We start from the raw sequence: 20,242 nt of genomic DNA on the forward strand, positions 1-20,242 counted from the left end.
CCCCCCCCCCCGTCCCTTCGGTCACACCTCCGCTCATCGCGCTCTCTCGTCGACGCCACCGTCTTCACGCGCGCCTCGTATCGTCCGCTCTCGCCTCTCCTCCGCTCGACCGGTCGACACTTCGTTTAACGTTGATCGAGTTACGACGACGGCGGCCTCCTCATTCGATTAAAGCCGGGAAACGCTGTGAAATATTTTCTTGCAGCGCGCATCTTACGTTAATGTAATTCCGCGGGGACACCGCGCGAATGTGTAACGTTTTTAAAGGGGTGGAGAAGAAAAGGTCGCGCTTGCGTGTTTCATTGTCTCTTTCGGCGTGATAAGATATATATTTCAAGGTTCGCAAAGAATAATTATTGGAAAAGATTGAGAATATATTAAACAACGATCGTTGTAAGAATGTAAAGTGAGGCCAAACCGCGGTCATATGAAGTCGTTGGTATTGATTCAGGATTGTAAAAAGTTATTTATTTTTATGTCTCTTCATTGTATTGTATGAATATGTAACGTAACGAATATTTTTAAACAAAGCAATTATCAACTTTTAAGAATATAAATAATTTTTTTATGGTTAACGTTAAGTAAAAAGTGTTATTTAAGATATTCGTTTCATTCGTAATCAATGTTAAAGTTAACTATATGTGTTAATTATAAACAATATGTATAAATATTAGATATTTCATAATAGCACTTTTGCCCATTTCTCTGGACATTTTTATCGGTCAGTATCGGATGTAATATAAATATTGCATAATGTTTATCGGGTGTATGAGTACATATAGCTTCATTCAAACTTGTTATTATTTTATCTTCACAATACGAATTCTCTCTATATTTGACTAACTTTATAACGTGAACGGCCACTTGGGGTCGCTTTGTACCCCAACATGTTTTTACAAGCTTATATTATGAATAAAACGAGTCATAGCCCATTCTTGTTGCGTTAGTTAGGTCGTCTCTAAATGTCCAAACGAAAGTTACACGTTGGTTCCCGATCGGTAAAAAAAAATCCACCCTGACGCGAGCTTCGTTTTCCGACCGCTGGAGTATGAAATGACCCCAGGTGACTGTTCCCGGGTTAAGCGAGAAAACATTCTCGCGCTTGGGAGTCTCCGATGTTACATATTACAATACAATGACCACGACGCTCTTTAATTCCGCTTCATCCCTTTTAAAATGGCGGAAGCTGTGTGCGCCGCGCCGATTAATATCGCGCTATGTCGAAACGGACTGCGGCGGAACGTAATCGTCGCAGTTAATAAAGCGTAAATCAAGGTTTTAAATTATATGCGGTCGCTGGGCGCCACGTGAGTGTGTAAATTGCCCTCAGCGTACTTTCCGCGTGTGTGAAAACCGACCGGCTTATAAATGCACCTCTCCGGTGGCGCGCGGATTAATGTCGTTTACGACATCGCCGCGCTTATTGCCGGCCGCACTCCCTTGTCCCGCCTAGCTCGACCGTTTCTACTTGGGAATTCGGACCGCGCGCGAACGGCAGCCGTGAGCTGCGGATTCGCCGTTGCGCGAAACTCGGCGTAACGCAAACAAGTTTGCGCGACGTCGCGCGCATAATTGAGGAAAAATTTCACGCGAAACTAGAATGATGAAAACACTGATACGTGACGTTTATCTTTTTCATATACAAAGTGTCCCAAACTAATCCCGTGGTGCGCAAGTAGAACGGGTGATACTGAGCAGAAAAGTCCTGTACCATTTTGCTCAGAGCGGACTAATCTATGAATATGTGACAATTGTTTTACCTAACGATAGACATCGGTATATTGAACTTTGACCCTTGAACCTTGAACTTGTCGTTAGGTACAATAATTGTCATATGCTGTATGATAATTCTTCCTTATCGCTCGATCTTCATGTATCTGCTCTATTTCTGTTCTGTTGTACACTAAAGTACTTTCTTCTCGTTTAAGTAAGTAAGAAAATAAAATATATGAATATGGATATCCTTTTGAAATAATTAACATGTACACTTGTTCACTCTTTTTAGTTTTAATTTTCTACGAGAAGGGAAGCGATCTGAATGTTCCATTGATATCCACTTCACATAATATTCTTGGCATATTATAAAAATATTCTTAGAATATTGAAAAAAGAATAAAATAATAGCAATATAGAAGAATATATATAAATAAAAAAACTATATATACATATATTATATATATATATATATATATATATATATATAATATATGTATATATAGTTTTTTTATTTATATATATTCTTCTATATTGCTATTATTTTATTCTTTTTTCAATATTCTNAAAATGAAAAATCACAATTATATATATTATATATATACATAGAGTTGAATATTTAAAAAAATATATAATATTACAATAATATTAAATATTATTTTTTAAATGTTGTCAAAAATGGACATGTAATTATTTATTATTATTCCAGAAATGTTACTTAATATTAAATAATATTACTAAGATATTCTTAGAATATTACATCTAATATTCTAAGAATATGTCCAGAATGTTATTTTAAAATTAAATAATATTACAGGGTTATTCTTATTAATTCCGTCTCGTCGATCCCGCTCTCAGAGCTCTCCTCTTTCCCTTTCCTTTCTCTCTCTCTCTCTCTCTCTGTCTCTCTCCACTCTCTCTGTATAGTTGCTATCGAACATTTCCCAGTATCCACTTTTTGCACGGGAACGGATACGGCTTCGTGCCGCGCAGCGCCGTCATCGTCGTCCTCGTCGTCGCCGTCGTCATCGACGTCGTCGTCGCGACGCTGTCGAGTCGATTGCGTGACTTCGGCAATTATACGACGGTATTTGCATGTCGTACGACGTTGCGTCTCGTCGTTCGTATGCGCGACTGCGTGTGGCCAGTCGCTGGTGCATTAACTCGGCTCGAGGATGGCTGGCGACGACGACGTCGACGACGACGATAGACACGACTACAACGACGACGCCAATAATGCTCTAAGCCCACTGGAAAAAGACGACACTTCAAGCTTTTTTTTCGCGCGCGTCTTTAATAGTCACCTTATTTCTGTTTTACTTAAACGATCACCTGCGGTCATTTAGATCCCAATTAAAAACCGTTATTATTAACAAAATATAGCGAATTATCGATTGCTCTATGATTTATTATTATTTAGGAACATTATAAATAAGATTTACTCGTTATTTTTTTGGAAAAATGGGAGAAACCAAAAAAATATTTAAAAATTGAAATAAGCACATTAAGTGGCTTATTATGACAGTATTTCTAATAAATGAAGCTATCAATTTAAAAAACGTCGTTTTATTGCCCATTTTCGATTGAATAAGATATTTCAAGTTTTGTAAAGAATAATTATTAAGAAAGATTAAAAGTAAATTAAATAATATTCATTTTATAAGAATGTAAAGTAAGGCTAAATCGCCGTCATACAAAGGTATTAGTATTGATTCAGGATTGTGAAAAATTATTTATTTTTATATTTCTTCATTGTACTGTGTAAATGTATAATATGATAAATATTTTTAAACAAAAAGAAATTATAAATTTTTAAGAATATAGATATTTAATAATAGCACCTTTGCCTATTTCTCTGGACATTTTTATTCATATCGTTATCAAATATAACGTAAATATTACTTAATGTTTACTAGATGTTAGGTACGCATAACTTCACTCAAACTTACCATCATCTTGTCTTCACAATACGAACTCTTGCTATACTTGACTAATTTTGTTACGTAAACGATCACTCAGGGTCGTTTTGTATTCCAACGTGTTTTTCCAAGCTTATACTTTGAATAAGACGGGTCACAGCCTATTCTTGTCGCACAGCTTAGGTCTCTAAATGTCCAAATGAAAGTGCATATTGGTTCCGGATCGGTAAAAAAAATTCACCGCGACGTGAGCTTTATTTTCTGACCGCTGGGGTATGAAGTGACCCCATGTTACTATTCCCGGGATAACTTCTCTTTCAATGCGCAAGATCGCGTTGTCTCAACTCGTTAGAATCTTTCTCTCTCTCTCTCTCCCCCTCTCTTTTTCTCTCTCTCTCTTTTTCCGCTTACTTTCTTCGATCATTCCCGGAAACGCCTGCCGCCTTGATGACCGGGGCAAACTTTAAATTGGACGACGGAACGTTCGCTGAACGAACGTCAAATTTATGAGAAGGGAACGTCCCGCCGTTGTTATCGATAACAATAATAAAACAGCCGCTCGTCGGCTTCGCCTCGGAACGACGACGACGACGTCGAACTTCTGCAACGCGTATAAATTACACGTTTTTCCTTCCCTCACTGTACTTTTACGATCGGCCCGGACTTCCCTTTCCTTTTCTTTCCCATTATTGCGGCGCACGGACGTTTTATGTATAAGCGTACAGTCTTCGCCGTCGTCGTCTTTTTCTCCGGCCCGGAAACGACGGCCACGATTTCGTCTCGGCGGCCGCGCGATCGAATCGCAATTTAGTCGCCCCTTCGGTCGCCCCGAGGCGGCGATATCGGCGGTGCAATACACGGAACTCGCCGCGGAGTTTCGTCGCGTCGCGCTAACTCTCGAAAGAGCATCGCGCGAACGGCCATTTTCATCGGGAATAAAAGTATGGACGAGCCGAAGGGGATGGGGAAAGAGAATAGGCGTGCGGAGAGAGGGGGAGGGAGAAGAGCGATAAAAGCCGTTTATGTTACATTTTAATCGCGAGGAATCTCCGAATGCGTTTTGTGCGGCCATTGACGTACCAACATAACGGCTCTGCCCTTCTGGCTCGCCACCTGTTTCCCCCTTCCCCCCGGCATTTCCGCTTTTCCTTTTTCCGGATACTCGCGTGTGCACGTATGTTTTTCTCCGCGTCACTCTCCTCCCTCGTGCCTCCCACACGCCGCCCTCCTAACCCTCCGCCGCCCCTTTTAATATTTTCGAGCGCGCAAAAAACCCCCGGCGGATACGGCCGCGCCCGGCCAGCGTCAAAGGGATATTAAAACAACGGAACGAAATGCGGGATGCACAAAATGTTGATACTGCGCGAGCGCGCGCTTCTCGCTCGCTTTTGATTCGGAATTTTGCGTGTCGATGATCGCGCTCAGGACGCCAAAAGTTTTTCGCGAAAAAAAATGGAGAGAGAGAGAGAGAGAGAGAAGGAAAAAAGGGCGAGAGCGTGCAATGAGGTGCGCTCTCGCGAGGGATAAGGGTAGGTGAGGGGGTGGAGGGAGGGGGGGGGGGGAGATTCGAAGCGCGGGGAAAATTCCAACGTTTTTGNAACGTTTTTGAAACGCCGCGAGACTGAATACCCGGTCAACGGTGGAGTGTTTTTATTTTTGAGAATCTGCCGACGCAGCTGTGAACCCTCGGCGGATGATCCCCCCTCCCCCCTCCCGCGGATAGGATGATCGCGTCCGATCCCGATAATGATACGAGCTCATTGTTTACATCGAGAAATCGCGATCAAGATTGAAAATAATTGCCGGAACGAGAGTACAATGCAAGTCGTATGAACGAAAGAATTGTAGCCGGGCGAACCACTTTTCTAGTAGGGGGAAGAGAGTTAAGATGACAGAGTGCGTAAGATGACACAACGATTTGCTAATTCTTCCAAGTTAATAACAAACGAGTCGGGATCCAACTCGTTAGAGGCATTTAGGAATAATAAATTGCAATAATAAATCTATCGTAGTTTGAATCCAATCTGCTGACAATAGAGGTATGTAATAAGAAATATATTATATTTTGGATGCAATATACACAATTATAGTAAATATTTTCACTTTCTCGATAAAACTGCTGCATAGTATATTTAAAAGTGCATATAACGTATTATTATTTCTAATTAAACCGAAACGTAGTTGGGTATATTTATTTTTACTTATTTAATTATTTATTCACCTATTTATGAAAATCACCCATCTTTGTTACAATGCATCGCGTAAAAGAAAGGAAAGAATATAAATAAAAAGATAAAAATATATAATGAAAGTATATAACAAGAGAAAAAGAAGAAGATAATTTAACTATCGAAGATTGGACTTGATTACATGTTACGAGTACTTCTGTACACTAAAAAAAAATGTTACATTCAAATAAGTATTTGCTAAGGAGTATTGGAATAATTATTTTATTTGGATTAAGTAAATATTACTAGAATGTAACACACTGAGAAAGAAGAAACTGTATATGACAACTATTGTACCTAACGACAAGTTCAAGGTCCAAAGGTCAAAGTTCAATATATTGATGTCTGTTGTTACAACAATTACCATATGTCGTAGGTACAACAATTACCATATATTTGTTGATTAGGCCACTCTGAATAAAAAAGTTCTTTACCATTTTGCAAATAACACAAATTTTTGAGTTATTAATTAAAGAAGCCTCTATAAATGACCATTTTCAATCATTGATAACCCGACATTTAGTATGATATTTGCAAAATGGTAAAGCACTTTTCTGTTTCACTCGGTTCTACTTGCACACTACGGGAATCAAGATTAATTTTGGACACCCTGTATATGTATTTCCCAGCCGCTTCGCAATAAATATTGGACCCGCTCGCTGATGATGTACCATTGCCGGATGATAGATACGGTATACCGTATGCTCTCCGCAAAGTGATAAACACCGAGAAAATCCAGTCCAAAGCGGCCATCTCCTTCAACACGCGCTTGTTATTAACAATGTAATTGCGGTGAACCCCAGTGCGCCTGGACCCTTGACGCTCGAGAGATCCGCACGCTTGATTAATTCACACACGTATAAATAATTCCGCTGATCATTCACGTATGAATAATTTTCGCAATTTGTACATGACTCTCGATACTCGTTACGAGAGTGCGATATACAACGGCTCTCTTCGCGGCGTTGCGATCGTCATGAATAAGCTGACAAGGAAAAACACGGAAGAAAACAGTGAACCGGTGGCTTCAATTGTTTTCTGCGAAATGATTTTTTATGTGAAAATTTCAATATAACAGTTGGAAAACTGGCATATTCGAACATATCCGTTCAATCTAAAGAACGAAGAATCGAACGAAGAAGAACGTAAGAAAATAATTTAATCGGACAGCGAATTTTATACTGTCGCAGCTGATACATAAATATACAGGGTGTCACTTAAGTACTGCCCGATTTTTTAGGAATTGACTTACCGAAACATTTGATGAAGGAAAGTTCATACGAACATATATATTCACTTCTTCATAAAATGGCCGTAGAAGTCAACTCCTAAAATATTGAACATCCTTAAGAAAACCTAGATATTTATTTATTTGCTACAACGTTCAAATTTGCCGCCCCTCTGAATTACTTTTTTCCTCATGCGTAAATATAAGTTTATCGTTGAGATAGGTAAATATGTCATACGAGCGCGTTTATCGTAGAAACAAATGTGTCGTACGGGGTGCGCGCGTACAATTTCGCGCATCTCGGCGGACGCGTTTCATTACCGACACGATTATGCGACGGTGTGGCCGTGGCGTGCTCACGAACACGACATTTTCTCGCGACAGGCGTCGTCGTCGAACGACGTGCGAATGTTTTATTAATCGCACGAGACCAAGCAACTCGATAGTCTCGTCGAATCGCGCGGAAAGAGACCCTCCAGCGAGCGAGTCGCGCTATAATAAAAAGAAAAAACAGTAAGTCTCTCTCTTTCTCTCTTTCTTTGTCTATCTATCTACTTATCTATCTATCTATTTTTCTATCTTTCGCTCTTGCTCTCTCTCTCTCTCTCTCTCTTTCTCCCCCCTTCCTCTCCCCTTCCCTTATACTCTGACGCGCGAGGGTCTCTCTCGTACCCATAAATATCGCGGTCATAACCATAAAATTCCGACTGTGTCCCGTCTTTTTTTTTTCTTCGGGGCCCGGAACGTACTTCACACATTATATTTTATGCATCGAGTTAGTAGGAACGACGAGAGACGCCGTGTACGCGTCGCAACGACGACGACGTGCGCACACATCGGGCTAACGAAATACATATATACTCTCGTACGTACACGTGAGCATAGAGGTGTATATTTACGCGGACGCGAGTGTCGCACACATTGTCACGCCGCCGAGTGGACGCGGTATTCACGATGCATCACTCGGTGCACCGATGCACCAGTAACGACGTAACTGCACCGCGGCGGCGTCGATACCCTCTCGGAGTGCCGTATGCATTTCGCACATTGGATGTCCGTTCTCTCGTACAGCGAACCACGGCTGATGCTTCCGATTGAATCGGTGAAAAACCAAATTTTCCCCGATATCAGTGAATACTCACTGACTTCCGGTAGAAAACATCCTCACCTCCTTTAACTAATGTTCTCGATTAACAAATACGATCGTTAGACTACTCTTCAACGAATACGTTTATCTTTATCTTAAATAAAAAAAACCTCTTTTGAAACGAAAGACATTCTCTCGAGGGAACTATTCGTTTCATTTCACATATTTATTGTAACCGAATAATATTTCGCTCGGTTGAAATTATTTCAAATAATAGCGCTCTTCCTGTTAAATAATCGAGGTTTTTTTCGAATGAGGCGACAGAATGTTTACTCGAACAAATAATATTTCGTACATGTTGTTTCTGCGGGGCCAATTTCAGGCAAATAAATAGAAATAAATAGAAATATTCAATCTAAAGAAATCTTTTTCTCCGCGCGTGAACACGCTCGTGTGTCCGATAAAGATACCGTTATTATTATTATCACAGTTACAAATACTAAATATGTTCCCATCGTCAGTTTCTATCGGTGTATCTTTTATACGTATCTTAATAAGACTCGACAATGCTATGGTGTCGATCCCCCGTAATTAGTGTGGCGTCCAACATATTAAGTATCCTCAGTTCCGCACGAGCTCTTCTGCTCGACGGTTTCCAGGATCGAGGATCATGGAGCGGCGGGGCTCCAGCGACGACACCGGGGGTCCATTGCTATCGACCCCTGTGGCGCTGTAGGCAGCTCCCCGGACGCTCGTTGCATCTCGTTTATGCGGCCGGGCACGACGGGACTTAGAATTTCGCCTCGCGTCGCCGCAGGACCGACCGATCGGCACGTAATAGCGGTCGATGCACGGCTATAGGAAAGTGAGGAAGAGGCCTCAGAACCGTCGCACCATCTCTGTCACTGTCTTCCCCCCTCGTTCTCTCTTTTATCGATCTGAGTTTAACTTGTATACGGATATGGGCTTAGTTTAGGATTTAGGTTTCATTGAAATTTCAGAGTTCAAATCTACAAATTTAAGGGTCGATTTTTTTTCCTTTCTCTTTTCTCTTAATCATACATAACTTAAAGCTATTTCTTAACCCACGCTCCAAAGTGGACCTTCCATTCATTTTTGGTTTTCCTTTATTTTCCCATAATTATTTTTGTTCGTGTGATTCAGAATCAGCAGAGTGTATTGTTGTTTCTTATCGACTCTACTATGTATCTTATTTGTCTTTAGAGGGCTTGCCCTACGATGTAATAAACGCTGCTCTCTCTCTCTTTCTCTCCCCCCTCCCCTCCCTCGCGACATCGCGTTTTACTCCCACAGCGTGTTGCTCGCGCCTCTTTACGAATGCAACGGCGCGCCCACACTCGCCTAACTGTACGCTCGATTTTCCGTCCCTCTTCCTTGCCCCTCTCCACTTCTCCCTTTGGCATTCCCCCTCCCCCCCCCCGGCTGCTCCATTTGTCCGCTGTCGAATCCCCTCTCGCGATAATCGCCTTTGTTCCACGCGGGGGGTTGCTCGCGAATGTTCTCTCTCTCTGTCTCTCTCTGTCTCTCCGTGGACAATCGCGAATTACAGTTGAACAGGTGGATGTCTAATTGGCGCCTAATTGACGTCGCTCGTCGATGCGTTTCGCTATTGCGGTTTCGCAGCGGTGATGGACAATCGGACAGACGGGCGGACATTATTGTTGTTTCGTTCGTAAATGCCGTGACAAGCGGCGACGGCGGCAGTAAAGAGCGATCGCAGCGAAAGGGACGATCGGCGGGCGTCTGCATTGACAACGCGCCGCAATTTTGACCGCAACACCGACAAATGCTTGGAGCGGGCGGGGGGNGGATAATCGCGCCGACGGTACGATCGAGCGTAATTCCTGCGCGTTTCGCGCGATCCGCGGTCGTCATCCTTCGTTTCACCTTTAGCCGAAGCTGACGTGGGGAAAAAATTAAAAGACTTGCCCGGGAAAACAAGGGAGCGCGATTTTAATTGGAAAAAAAGAAAAAAACAGATGTAACACGGATTTCTCAGCTGTGACCATAATCGCATGATTAATTATATTCGGTAAAACTGTTCTTCTTTGTTAAGCTGATTGTTGTTTTCATTGTTTTTCTTGTAAATTATAATTAACAATGTCAAACAACAGCGCGAGATTTTGGCTCTTGCTGGCTTCCAGGTAACAACGTTCTTTTGTATCATCATTGTTGGAACTACGAAACTCTTCAATTTACCCTTGTATATTCGTACTTCTTCGTTCTTGTACCAAACGTTCCACCGTAGTGCGTTATTGATAATAATTTTACACGCGTATCGCTACAATTCGCTTTTTCCTGTCGGAACAACGGGAAGTGCGGTTGTTGGCGGAACTGGCTGTAATTTTAGCGAGACTAACCGCCCTCTCTCTCTCTCTCTCTCTCGTACTCTCTCGTCGTCCTTTATAAAAATAACGGAAATTCAACCCTCTCGCCCCTGTTCCTCTTTTCATCTCTCCCTTAGTGACGTGAGTATTCTTAACGAGCCGCGCAGAACGAAGCAAAATCCAGATTATCCTGCGATATCAGTTCGTTATATCGCGGAGCGTTCCCGAGCGTTCCTCCGGGCCTGTGGAAGATGAGCACGATATAAAGAAGAGGCGTGCAGAAATGCGGCGCGATGCACGCCGGTCCGTCCACGTCTACCTTAAGTGGTGAACTAATAATTTTTTAATGTCGCCAGAGTGTATCGAGCTTCTCTTTCTCTCTTTTTTTCGTTACCTCTCTCTCTCTATCTCTCGTTCTCTCTTTTTGGAGAGAGAGAGAGAGAGAGAGAGAGAGAGAGCCTCCTCGACGATGCTCATTGTATTTCCCGGCCGTTTCGCTCTCTCGTCCCGTCTGTTTTTCGCCTCCGTTCGTGGGGGGGGGGGGCTCTTTACGAATGCATCGACGTACCTAGCACGCGCGCCTCTAAAACGCGCGCTCTAGTTCCCGCCCGCCTCGGCCCGCCGCGCGCGATATATCCGGAGCATTTTATTTCGCCCCCGCCCCCTCACCCCGCGGCCCCGCTCGTCGCGGGCGGCCCGGTTTCCCTTCTGCTTCGCCGTCGCGTCCGAATAATAAAAATGCGATTGTTCTCGCGTTAAGACGCGCGACAGGAGCGAGCGAGTGTGGCGCGCAACCGTCTCTATCGATCGCGCGCTTTGTTGCCGCGCTGCTGGCTCACCGGTGTATTCCGGATTTCTCTTCGCATCCAGGCGGAAAATTGAACTCACGTCACGCGTTGATTATTGATTTATTTATTAACTGTACGAGAGAGAAAGAGAGAGAGAGAATTACTTTTGTGCAAAGAGATCAAATGCATTTGAATTGGTGGAGACAGTGTGGCGAAAATAAACTTTCATCTAGCCGACTCCCACCTGATATAAAATAAATAATAAAGACACGTAATATTATATGTTATTTATGCGCTCTTCGGAAATAAGACGCAAAAATCTTGCGCTCTGTTTGTGTGGTGAAAAACGGGATTTTTTTTAGCGAGAGCTAAGTGGAATTAAGAAATAGGAATTATATGCTAATTACGCCCTCTCACATCCGGGTAATTTCAATTTTTGCGCTGCGACCTTTAAGGCACTTCCCCTTTGACGCAAAACGTATAATTGCTATGAAATTTGTTAAAACGTTTCCTCCTCTCGCTAAAAATTTTGTTTCCTACCACAAGGAATGCAGCGCGAAGTTTTTGCAATGAATTTTTGAAAAGCGCATAGATGGCACATAAGTGTATACTTTACTATTAATTTTGCATTATTTGGCACAGGGGATAGTATTAATTAGACATATAGAAACAGAAAAAATTACATTTTATGCAAAATTTCTATTTCTTTTAAGTAACGTGGAGTTTAAGAAGATACACTGAGAAGAAATGTTCAGTAACTGTGAGGATAATCGCATAATGAAAATCAATGAAGTAATAAGTAGAAAATTAATAATTAATAGAATAATTATGTAGTCGGGAAAACTATTCTTATAATGAGTGCTGCTCTAATGTCAGTAGTAATAATAATTTCACATGAATTGTTACTTTTATTATTTTTCTTATTAAAACTTGTTAAAAAAAAAGTATAATTGGTGCTGGAAAGTGGCTATAATTTCTGTGATATCAACCATTTCTCTCTCTTTCTCTCTCTCTATTCTCTCTTTCGGTATGTTTGAAAAGAAATTCAGGCACGATTTCAGGGAATGAATAATTAATTATCTAAAATTTGAAGAGAAAACTTCTGCTTTTTCATTCCACGAGATTTTATTACGCTTTATTACACCGGAATATAAAATCTTTAATTTTCGCACATTTTCACGGCAGCCCAACAAGTTGTGCCGATTGTACGTATCGAGCGAATTCAACAAGTAATCGGGTGAAAGTGTCGTCAAGTGTGTCCGGAATCGAATTTATTCGCTCTTCGATCTGAGACCGGTCACCGTTTTGCGTCGGTTCCTTGATATATGGAGAACTTTCTTAGAGAGACATGCCGTGAAAACGACAAGAGGGATCATACGTGTGTCCGCATCCCCCGATACTTTTCACACCTTTTTTGCTATCGGACGCTGCCTGCGTGCTGCCTGCTGCACCTGTTGCACGTCGCGCCGTTTGGGCCCGCCAGACTCCATTATTGGTGCCAACGAGTCGTTAATCGATGATATTTCGTGACATCGAAAAATATGTGCGCAACCTTATCGCGCAATGAATCTGGCGGTCGGTCGATAGGAACAGAGCCCGCTTTGCTCTTCGAGCAGGAATTATTAGGTGTATATCGTTTCCGCGTTGTCGGAAAATCGTAATCGCGGCTTTAACCTTTTGCGTCACATTGGGACGTACCAGCTGTCCTACCGGCATTTTCTACATTTTTACTGATTTTAGCTAACTTCTAAGCAGTCGTGGTCGACTATATTATTACTATGCATTCTTAGAAACATAAGGAAGTAAAAATAACGCGCTCCGGAAGACGCACCGCCGCCGCCGCCGCAATCATAGGAGTAGGTCGCGGAGACATCAGCTCCCGCGTCGGTGCATCCTCTCTCTCCTCGGCGAACCACCGCGTCGACCGACTTCCTCCCCTCTCCCGTCGCTGTTCCCTTCCTCTCCTTTCACGCTTTCTCCCTCAAGGCAAAGCCGAAGGCACTAACGAAGCCTCGGATGAATTTCATAAGCTGGGAAGTCCGAGGACTCTATTACGCTCTCGCGACTCTCCTCCGTTGCACTTTTTTCTTTTTTCTCGCTCTCTCTTTCCTTTTCTTTCCCGTTTTCTCGTCTCTTTTTTTCTATCTCCCTTCTCTCCCCTTCCTTTTTCCCTTCGCTTCCCTTCGCTTCCTTTTAGTCATCACGCTCTCGTCGCTAATTTTCACGAGACGCTTTGCCGTTACTTTCTTCCTTCCTTCCTCTTTTCCTCCCTCTCTCTCTCTCTCTCTCTCTCTACTTTTCGCCCTCCTCCTCGCTCTTATCTGTATGCAATGTGTGCGCGTACACCTCACCTCATTGCCGGCAAGGGTACGGGAATCCCCTTTTGATCCCTTCACGTGCTCACCTTTTTTACACAGCGCGCGCGCACGAATCAAGCGCCACGGTGATCAGGGTGGCTACCTAATTAATTCTACGAACGTTCTTTCCACGATTGCAGGATCTGCAATTTAATCGCAAGTATGGTGATACCGTTTTCTTTCCCTTCGCTTCCGGTGAGTCCAGCGGAGGCGGCGGGATTGAGTGATCCTCGAGTGAGAAGCGGAAATCCGCGAATTGTCACGCGTTTGCGTGTCGCTAACACATCAACGATGGCGAAAACGATGCGGGAGTATGAAGTGTACACAAACACACGAGTGTCGTGAAGTAAAAAGAAATTCAAAATTTATATGAAATTTTGTCAAAATACACACCAAATAAATTTTTTTAACCATTTAAATCAAATGAAATTAATCATAAAAGGAACGTTCGTTAAGGAGGGAATTTGAATCGCAGTATCGAATATACTTCACTCGCACTTAAACATTTTTAGTATTTATAATCGTAATCGTAGACAGGAGAATTAATTTGTTTAGTAAGCGTTACCACTCGGTAAGCACCAAGTAACGATAATATTACATCAGTGTTATAATTTCCCGCTCAATGTGATATTGTTATATACGTCGCATATTATATTAGATATACAAATTAATTCGGTGCCCACTTTCATGAAATTCAAAGTTTATTTACAAAAAGTCAGGTACGAGTTTATTTATAAAAAGTCAAATACTACTATATATTTGCGGAAACAAAATCAGAAGAAGATATGGCTGAGAAAATGACTATAATTTTAGTGAGATTTTTTTCAAAGTGCAGCAAACATGTCGCATCAGAGGACATTTTCGTGGGGCGGCAGTTTTTCAATTTTTAATATACATCATCTTGTGTCTCTTAATAAACATAATTCTTCTGATTTTTATTTTTTCACTCGTATGCGAGCGATTACAGCAACAAATACCAAAACGTTTTTTCTCAGTGTACTATTTTTAAATTGAAGCCAGAAGAAGATATAACTGAGATCGAAAATAACGGTAATTTTAGTAGGATTTCTCTCAATGCGCAAAAGCCTGCAAAAGCGAACGACAATTTTTCCCCTCCCGGTGGAACACACCGGGATGGAACGCTTTAAAACGTCGATTTGCTAATTCGGCGGCGCGTCGAATAAGCTATCGCGCCACTGCGACGGCCTCCGCATTCCCGGTTAGGTAAACGACGGTAAACCGTAAATACTCGCAGTGTCGTCTAAGTTGGGCCAAGGAGAACGGATGAGGGGAATCAGCAGCTCTCTCAAGCCAGTATCCGTTAACTCGAGTCAATTACTACAACAGGGAAGCACGGTTCGTCGTGCGCACCGAAGTAAAGTGGTCTCTCGGCGTGCTTCAACTTCCAATTAACTGTGGCACGACGACAAACAGACTAGCGATGACAGCTGAGACCCTACATACACACGCGCACACACACACACAAACACACGCGTACGCATGCACTCTTTCTCTCACCCTCTCTCTTTCTCTCTCTCTCTCTCTCTCTCTCTCTCTCTTTTATTATGTTACCAATGCTGCAGATACGTCACATTATTACGTTAACCCTTTGCGCCACAGTGGGACATACGTTGTCCCACACCAACATTTTCTTCATTTTTAGTGATTTTAACTAACTTCTAGGCAATCATATAGTTGACTATATTATTACTATACATTCTCAAAAGCATAAGGAAGTAAAGATAAATACCGTATAGTTTAAGTGTTTAATTGTTAACTCGCTGAAAACAAATTAAAAACAGGCATTTCTTTTTTAATTCACTTGTAAACAAACTATCAGGGATCGACATATCGCAATATTACCCCGTTTATTAAGGACATTTAACGATATTTTATACATTTTTTACAGATTTTTCGTAGGCTCTATTGTTTACGATATATTGTTTGAGACCTTTATCCACTGAGTGGTTCGAGACGAGATCTCGGAATCATCGAAGGTAGAATTTTACGCGTCGAATCGGAGCTTTCCTCGCGGATCCAATTGGATCCGTCGCTACGCACCGGTCATTAACGCGCGCGCGCGACCTACATACATCCGCTCTCTGCCGTCGTCGGCGCCACGCGCAGCCTCCACGGGAAAACCGTGCAGAGCGTGTTTCGTAAACTACCCGCACGAAGTTTCCGCAAATCGCATCTAAGCCGGGGCCGGGGGAGCGACGTAGAAACGCGCATTAAGGATGCAAACATCAATTCGCCGCGAGTTTGCGAGCACGAATTACGCCGCGATGAATTATTAGCGTCCGCTTAATAAATGATCCGCTCGAATCCAATCGGGACAAGGGGCGAGCAATTATTCGAGACGCGCGGATCTGACTGGCTCTCGCGTGCGGGCGATACCATCGTCGCGCATCTCGCCATGCGCATCGCGTGTGCGCGTCAAAGGGGCGAGAAAGAGCTTGGCCAAGAATTTTTCCGTGCAGACGGAAAAAAATTCAAAAACGTTCGCGCACGGAAGTCCAGAAGTCACACTGAACGAGGAGGGAAAGCGCGGAAAAGAATATTCTTATTTTGAGAAGACCTGTATTCTCAACGTATACATGTTGAAGTAAGATTATATAGCATTGGATGGATAAAACTTCTTGCTTCCGCGAAGAAACGCCACGTATAATTCCGCTAAAAATATAATATTCTCGTTGTTCGAGAATAATTCTCTTGAATTGAAAGCGAAGAATATCAGACAGAAAAAAACGATATCTTCGAAGCAGGAATTATAATTTTTTTTATTTGAAATTACGTTATCTTTATTTGAATATATCTTATTCCTAGAGAGAAAACAGTTTATAATATTAAATTGAATCATTGGAAGCTTTTATAATAACGATTTTTGGTCTTATTTCAAAATTGAGGCCATAAGAGGACGAAAAAGAATTGAAGCAGATGCCTAGATAGCTCAGTTGTAGGAGCAGACATTCGCAAGTAAAAGATTTCTCGAATCCTTCCAGCAACTCCGGCTTCCGGATTTTCTCCGATACTTATAAGAGCCAAGTTTTATATTTAAGATCATCTTCAGAGTATCTTCAGATGCACGGGTGGCTTCATCGGCTACGAAGTATCTGAAGATGACCTAACCTAAAACGGTCTTAAATATAAGACCTGATTTGTATTTTGAAGTGAAAACGTTCATATTGTTGGAAGAAGATTACCGCACATTTGATTCAAATATAGATTTATTCCAAATAACACATTCATCTTTTTGATATAATTATTTTAGATGTTACAGCAAAATTTATTATTTTCAGAATAATCATATTGTGATCTGTAGTGAACCATTGTAATCTTGCGATAACATTATGATATCGTTGAAATTCTAGAATATTGAATATGAAATGAATTCTTTCCCAAAAGAAACTTTTCAATTTCCATTTGTTTCCAGCAGGTTAACAATCAGATATTCAAATTATATGATATTTATTTTTACTCCCTTATGCTTCTGAGAATGCATAGTAATAATATAGCCGATCGTGACTGCCTAGAGAAGTTGGTTAAAATTGTTAAGAATGAAGAAAACGTTGGTGAGACAACAGGTATGCCTCTCTGTGACGCAAAAGACTTAACAGACGGTAGCGACCACCTCCTCGAAGTATCGTCGTCAACGTCATCGTCGACGGATAGGACCGTATCGACGTAACGCTGCTTGTAATTCAGAACGGATCAAAGGTTCCTCCCCCGAGGGCCGTGGTCAGGGTGATCGGTCAGGTTCGCCCAGGTGTCAGGTGGTGGCCGTCGGCTCCAGACGTGCCGGATCACCACCGGCCGCCGCCGCTTCCATTTCCACCTAGGAAGCGACTAATGTCCTTGCTCATTTCCCACGATATATAGGCGATATACCATCGCGCGCATCGATTCTCGAAGCGTCATTCGCCCGTCCGTCCGCCCGTCCGGCTGATATTAATGTTTAACCAGCGCGATCGTATGTCTGATGCATTACCGTCGCTCCCGGGGTTGAAATTGTTGCGCGAATTGCCGCACTCGCGCTGCGTTCGCCGTGTTTCAATCGTACTCGGCTGTGAAACGCGCGAATTGCGCCAAATTTGCCGGGGATCATCGCGATCACCGTCGCGCTGCGACCGGCAAATGAACTCTCCAATGGGAAATCACACAGAAACTATCTAGAAAATATTAACTATTATTTCTTGGCCTTGGTTACTTGCCATAAACTATTCCAAAAAAAAAAAGAAGGTAAGTTAATACTGGACAGTTTCTCTTCAGTAAAAACTCTTAAAATTCTGGCTAGTGTTTCTCGGCTGTTTCCTGACCGGAAACTAGACAAAATAATGAACAAATGAAATAGTAAACAAATGAAACGCTCAAAATCTTACTAGGAACAGATTAGAAACTGGCTAGTTTTACTAACCAGTTATTGTCAAAGCAAAAGTCTCTCAAGCTTGCAAGTTTTTGGTCGATAAAACTGGCCAGAAACTAGCTTATTAGAGAATTACTGGCCAGTTACCGGTTATAAACTGGTTTAATTTCTACTTGGGCAGAGATATTCGAAAATTTCTGGGACGTTTCTAAGGTATCTTTTGAGCATTTGTGCTATACGGGTTCTTCTACACCGTACGTCGCGCGTTGAATCGTCTTTCGTCGGCCGGCCAGTCGACACATTCGACTTTCGAATCGCGTTATAAAGCGACGCGTCATCGCGATTTTCGCTAATACACGTCTGGCTTTATCGGAATTGTATCGCTCAAAACTCGACGTCTCGATGCCGATCAAAGATACGAATCTGACAGAGAAGGGCAGAATTGCGCGGAGCGCAGCAGCGGAGACGAGAGCCGATTTGTCGTTTCGGGAAACACGGGCGCGCTTAGCGATGTTGATCGCGTTAGCCGTAATTTCGAATGTTGCGTCGCGCGTATCGACCACTTCTCGTCGTTAGCACGCATTTCGGACGTTGCCGAGCACTCCGGACGCCGCCTGCATCCATGTGCCGCGGGCAGTCTGTCAAATTACGGGGCAGGTACTCGGAGACAGGGCCCTAATTCCGTTTCTAATAACCGGCACACACAGTCCACAGCCGGAAGCGCTTTGTGCCGTTCGCGAACCGATGGAATGACCGGAGCATTGCGGACGTAAGTACATAAGTAGAGAATGGAGCACGAAGGGCTCGAGAGTTCGTTTGAGTCCGTCTTGCGTTCCGCGTCCATATACAGAGTGTTCCCTAACACGTGAGACCCACTTCAGCAACGGACACAAGAGCAAGAAAAAGACATTTTCCAAAAATAAAGGGCCATAAAGAGCCAAAGCACGGAAATTATAGTGCCATAATTTATTTTTACACTCCTGAATCGGAATTACTTTACATTCTTAAATCGGGATTACTTTTTATTATTCACAATAAAAAAAAGTTTATATGTACATACCTCCTATTTGACCTTGTCGACCTTCGGAGTTATTAATGATTGAAAATGGCCGTATATATAAAGACTTCTTTCAGTAATAACTCGAAAATTTGCGTATTACTTGCCAAATAACAAACCGGATTCTTCCGCTCAAAGTTACCTAATCTACAAATATACGGCAGATGTTGTACCTGGCGACAGGTTCAAGGTTCATTTCGGTTCATTATTTTGGTTTTCATTCTATGATTAAAAACAGTCGTCTTTTTCATTTTATAATAAAATTCTAATTCTCACGAAAAAAAACAGCACATTGGTTGTTGAGCCAAATAAAACACAAACTTCTAACATACGATATTGAACAGAAGAAGATTAATAGAGGAAGTAATATATTACAATTTTGGGATGAATAGAAAGACAATCATCCTGAATTGTTAATAAATTATTCTAACGGAACATGTATATTCTGAGAATGTTCGGGGAATATCGAGATATCTTTATATTCCGTTAGGGAGAGGTTATAAATAACGAGGGTAATATTATATCTCAAAAAATTAAGAGCAGCATTGAATTGTAATGTGCGTTGTAATCTTTAGTAATATATTTCACTTGTATCTTTATCTTGTATCATTATCTTGTATATACTTGTATTATATTAATCTTTAGTAATATATTTTACTTGTATATATAACTAAAGATTGCAACACGCGTGATAATTCCAGTCATAATTCCGGTATTATATAATTTTGCGATCATTTTCATTTCAACACTTCCTCCGTGTAATAATAAAAATTATTGTATAATTTTTTAGCGGAGGAACTCGTCGACATTCCGCCTTGATTTATTATCCTTCTGTTACACATATGCGCTATTTATACGCATATTTTAGAACTATGTGGATGTACTATTTAAAGATTTATGTTCTTTGGTGAGATAAACTCTACTAACAGTCTATTTCCGAGCCATTAGAAAATATGGTAGAACTAAAAAGAATTTACGTGAAGAAAGCTGTAATATTTTCCCTGCGTAGGCACCTAACATGTTGCTAACCTCGATTAGATTTTAAAACTCCTCGTTTCGTTCAATTATAAAAATACTGCGAGATTATGAAACCCCGTGCTCGGACCTGCTCGCGAGAAAGAGAGAGAGAGAGAGAGAGAAATTCGCAAGACTCG

General features: G+C 41.9%; 1 protein-coding gene across 1 annotated transcript in view; it reads left to right on the forward strand.

Annotated features, from left to right (window-relative positions):
- Positions 1 to 20,242, forward strand: part of LOC106745198 (protein rhomboid-like) — a 54,765-nt gene that overhangs the window by 25,954 nt on the left and 8,569 nt on the right. The gene's annotated exons all lie outside the window — the stretch shown is intronic.

The sequence above is a fragment of the Dinoponera quadriceps genome, unplaced genomic scaffold, assembly GCF_001313825.1.
Source record: "Dinoponera quadriceps isolate SergipeBrazil2010 unplaced genomic scaffold, ASM131382v1 scaffold1270, whole genome shotgun sequence".
NCBI classification, from domain to species: Eukaryota; Metazoa; Arthropoda; class Insecta; order Hymenoptera; family Formicidae; genus Dinoponera; species Dinoponera quadriceps.